General features: G+C 41.4%; 1 pseudogene; it reads left to right on the forward strand.

Moving 5' to 3' along the window:
• The first annotated feature begins 201 nt into the window (after positions 1-201).
• On the forward strand, positions 202-1,342 carry LOC136404282 (ras-related protein Rab-9A-like; annotated as a pseudogene).
• The last annotated feature ends 3,594 nt before the right edge of the window (positions 1,343-4,936 follow it).

Here is a 4,936-nt window from a genome sequence, read left to right on the forward strand (position 1 = left end):
ACCTGGACAGGTCAGCTGGGAACTTCAAGACATCCTCTGTATGGCTGAGAGAAACTTCCTGCACTCCTATAGTGAGAGTGGCATAATGGTGAACCTCTTTCTCCCTGTGTCTGGGTAAATCTTCCTAAGAGCCCAAGAAATAATGATGATGCTTGAACTGAATAATTAAATGTTCCAAAGTCAAAGATCTTGAGATTAATAATGCTAGGAAAATCATCATTTTTTACAGTAATGCTCCTTGGATATGGTGTAATTGGGAAGAGTTCTCTAGTGAGCAGACATGTGACTAAATAGTTTGATACCCAGCTCTTCTATACAATAGGTATGGAATTTTTAAATAAAGGTTTGGCCCTGGCCGGTTGGCTCAGTGGTAGAGCATCGGCCTGGCGTGCAGGAGTCCCGGGTTTGATTCCCGGCCAGGGCACACAGGAGAAGCGCCCATCTGCTTCTCCACCCTTCCCCTTCTCCTTCCTCTCTGTCTCTCTCTTCCCCCCCCTCCCCCCGCCGCAGCCAAAGCTCCATTGGAGCAAAATTGGCCTGGGTGCTGAGGATGGCTCTATGGCCTCTGCCTCAGGCGCTAGAATGGCTTTGGTTGCAACAGAGTGGCACCCCAGATGGGCAGAGCATCGCCCCCTGGTGGGCATGCTAGGAGGATTCTGGTCAGGTGCATGCGGAAGTCTGTCTGACTGCCTCCCCATTTCCAACTTCAGAAAAATACAAAAAATAAAATAAAATAAATAAGTAAATAAATAAAGGTTTGGAGTTAGATGGATATTTTGTTACCATGCAGATTTGGGATGATTCTCAAAACTTCCAGAACTTTAGTAACTGGAAGAAAGAATTATTATATTATGCAGATGTGAAAGAGCCTGAAAGCTTTCCTTTTGTGATTTTGGGTAACAAGATTGACATAAGTGATCAGCAAGTGTCTGCAGAGGAAGCCCAAGCCTGGTGCGGGGACAATGGCAACTACTTTTACCGGCCATCCCCAGGTTACAAACGAGATAGGTTCTGTAGATTTGAAAATGTTTAAGTATTTTTACAGAAAGGTAAAAATAAATACTATATTGAGACCAACATCTAAGTTGCATCTAATGGGTAAATATCCCTGTTACAACTTGCATACAAATGCAACTTAAGAAAAAACCTACAGAACCGATCTCATTTGTAATCTGGGGACTGCCTGTACTTTGAAACAAGTGCAAAAGATGCCACAAATGGCACAGTGACCTTTGAGAAAGCAGTTGGAAGAGATACTTACCAAGGATAGGTCAGACCACCTGATTCAGACAGACGTGGTCATCTGCACCAAAAGCCCAAGCTTAGCTCTCCTTGCTCTTGATCATTAAAAAGGCTGCCTGAGTCTTTTAACCAACTCACAAATACATACAAGGTGGAGAGGAGAATTAGCATTTGGAGCAATGGCTTATTTCCTCATAAAACTGCACTAACCATGCTTCTTCTTCATCAGCAGGTGGGAGAAGGGACACATTCCTCATGGAATCTGTTTATTCAATAATGCCACCTTACATTTATAAGTTGTAATGGTTGTCTAATAACGTTTAGATATAAGTTACAGAGCTAATTAATGAGATGACCAAGACTTTAATTATAATTAAAATGAAACCCTTAAATATTTTAGAAGTTATTGTATTCTTCCCAGGAAAATGGAGAACTACTTTTTTATATGTATATTTTTATGTAATTAGCATTCTATTCCTTCTTCAGGAAAAAAATTCCTAAAACAATAATGTTAGCTATTAAAGATTAAAATCTAATGCATTTGTAAAAACTACAAAAAGATATCGCTGCTTGAACACAGTCTAGAGATTTGATCTGGTGCTATCTCAGTCTTGAGGTGTCTAATATATAGACAGCTTTTTTTCCTGTCTAATATATTAAAAACCTTCTAAATTTCCATTTCCTTTTTGAATTCCATGTTTCCAGTGTTAAAAAATATTTTCAAAAGTCGTAAAATCAGCCTGACCAGGTGGTAGTTCAGTGGATAGAGTGTCGACCTGGAATACTGAGGACTCAGTTCGAAACCTTGAGGTCACCGGATTGAGCGTGGGATCATAAACATGACCCCATGGTTGCTGGCTTGAGCCCAAGGTCACTGGCTTGAGCAAGAGGTCACTGGTTGAGCTGGAGCCCCCTCCCCCATCAAAGCAGGTGTGAGAAGCAATCAATGAACAACTAAAGTGCCCCAATGACGAATTGATGCTTCTCAACTCTCCCTCTTCCTGTCTGTCTGTCTCTCTCTCTCTCTCTCTCACTAAAAAAAAAAGGGGGGGGGGAATCATGACTCTCACACATATATAAAATAAACACGTGTTACAGATTTTATTTAACTAATTGATTAAATGAAAGAACCAGGTACTTGGTTCAAAGAAGAAAGTACCACATATTTTTATGGAGTAAGGAATGCTGAAATGATTGTGCAAATAAATACAAAATTGGCCTTTGCCAGTATAGTGGTATAGGAGTTGCCCCTCCAGGGAAGGAATTATTTCCATGTCTATAAACAAGAATTATTTTGAATTGCTATCAGTTATTTTCACCCTACAGAGTTGTAAAATAGCTCCGATAGAAGCAGAATCGGATAATGAAGAGGGTGTGTGCTAATCTAGATGTGACATAGTTACCCAGTTTTCCATAGGAGCACACATTTTATTTTCCCTCACTAGCACCCCAATATTGAATTGGATGTAGGCCCCAGTTAGTTACACAGCATTCCCATTCTTATGTGAGCAGGCCTTCTCTGTCTTTGCCCAGACAGGCTGTTTTTACTACCTCTTGCTGCTAGTTCACTAGTCCTAAAAACCCTGCCTTCCAACTTTTTTTTTTTTAGATTTTATTTACTCATTTTTAGAGATAGAGGAGAGCAGAGAGAGAGAGAGAGAGAGAGAGAGAGAGAGAAGGGGGAGGAGGAGCAGGAAGCATCAATTCCCATATGTGCCTTGACCAGACAAACCCAGGGTTTTGAACCGACAACTTCAGCATTCCAAGTTGATGCTTTATCCACTGTGCCACCACAGGTCAGGCAGAACCCTGCCTTCTAATATGAGTCATATTAAGATTACATGGTGGAGTGATTCTTGACTCTGCAAAAGCCCTGTGAATCCAAGGTTAAAGCATTCGCAGTTTACTCCTTCATCCTGGGAGCAAGTCAGCTAGTGTGCCCCACCAAGGTCTGGCGTTCATAATTGAAACACTCTGTAGCACATACACACACACATACCTCAGCTGTATTGCACTATAAAGGCAGTAAAAGAACGCTGCTTTAAAAGTATGTCTCAAAAATATCTCTTTTCCCTAAAACTGGGTAACCACCTCAGCTTCTCCAGCTATTAATCCTTCGGAGGCCTGCTGGTATTGCAAGAAGCCCAGGAGGCCAGAGCCTGCTTGCTTGCGTAGTCTAAGGACAAGCTGCAGCCTGCTTGCCTGCATAGTCTAAGGACAAGCTGCAGCCTGCACAACAAAGCCACCACTTTGTTGGCGACAGTACCTTTCTAAAGACAGCAAGGCCTATGTCTGCTTGCTCACCAGCCCCCTCATGGCTCTCTACTGAGACCAACTATGGACCCCATACATTTTCTGGGTCCTCCTCCATAAAAGACAGCCACTGGGCTATGAACAGAGAGCCTTATAAATAGCAGTAACCAGCAAGCTCAGTACCACATGACCGAAAGGAAACTCCGGTCTAGGCTGCAGCAGCGAAAAGGTCATTGTACAGCTGTTTAGACTGACTGCATCAAACATCCACAGTTAAAAATCTAGGTGACCTGGCCCCACCTAAAGCTCCATTTGAGACTGCCATTTTGGTACCCAAATTAATTCTACTCCTTATTTGTTTCTCCTGGTTGGCTGCAAATGCCCTAATGCCCTGCTTAGGGCATTTCCCTGCTTTTAACTCATTGCCTCCATACTGAAGTCCCATGAGGATCAAGCAAGGAAGGTGTGAGTCTCTGCAGCCCAGCACCTGCCATGCTCTTCAGTTGGGAAGGCACTTCTCTGAATGGGAGGATAATAGAGAGGTAGAAAGAGGCCAGAAGCATCAGGCCTAAAAGCTATCACTTCACATCCTCCACAGTAAATATGAGTGGGAGATAACTGTTCACCCAACACAAAGTAATACTGTTGGCTTAACAAGCATTTCTGTTTCATGTACTACCAAGATAGAAAAAAGGGCTCACCATTAAGTCATGTCTACCATCTAATGTAAGATATATCACCATTAGAAAGAAGTTTAAAAACAGTGTGCCTTAGAATTAATAAAGTATAGTAGTAACAGTAATAATAGCTAAACTTTGGGGATACTTACTGTGTGTCAAGCACTGTAAGCTCTTTATTTGAATGGTCTAATTTAATCCTCACAAGAGCCTCAAGAAGGCAGATATTATTAATATTATTCTCTCCATTTTATAGAAGGAAACAGAAGTAGAGTGAAATTAGTACTCACCCAAGGCCACTTAGGTGTTAAATAGTGGAGCCAATCAGTCTGAATTTAAATCCCTACCCTTGCGTCATTATTGCTCATTTGGAAATTACAGAATTACACCGAAGTAGGAAAAAGTCACTTATCCTACCACTGAAGAACATCAAAATTTTATTTGAGATTTTTAATGATCAATAGTTTTGAAGCAATGGTTTTTACAAAAACCAAATGGAACTATTAATAAATATCACCCTGAAACTTTTATTCAACATTTTATGACAGTTCTACTGTGAGTCTTTGGATTTACAAAGTTTTTGTTGGAGTCCTAGCCAATCCTCTCCTTGCTTTGCCCCATAAGGGGTTAATCGAAGGCTTCCTATGGTTTGCTCCATTTCCATAATGGTACTTAAAGTCACCCAGTAGTGAGTTTCTCAGGTCAATGCCAAGAGCCACTCTTAGACCCTGGACACTGTAACATGATCCTGCTGAATTCTTACT

This window comes from Saccopteryx leptura, chromosome 4, assembly GCF_036850995.1.
Source record: "Saccopteryx leptura isolate mSacLep1 chromosome 4, mSacLep1_pri_phased_curated, whole genome shotgun sequence".
Taxonomy (NCBI): Eukaryota; Metazoa; Chordata; class Mammalia; order Chiroptera; family Emballonuridae; genus Saccopteryx; species Saccopteryx leptura.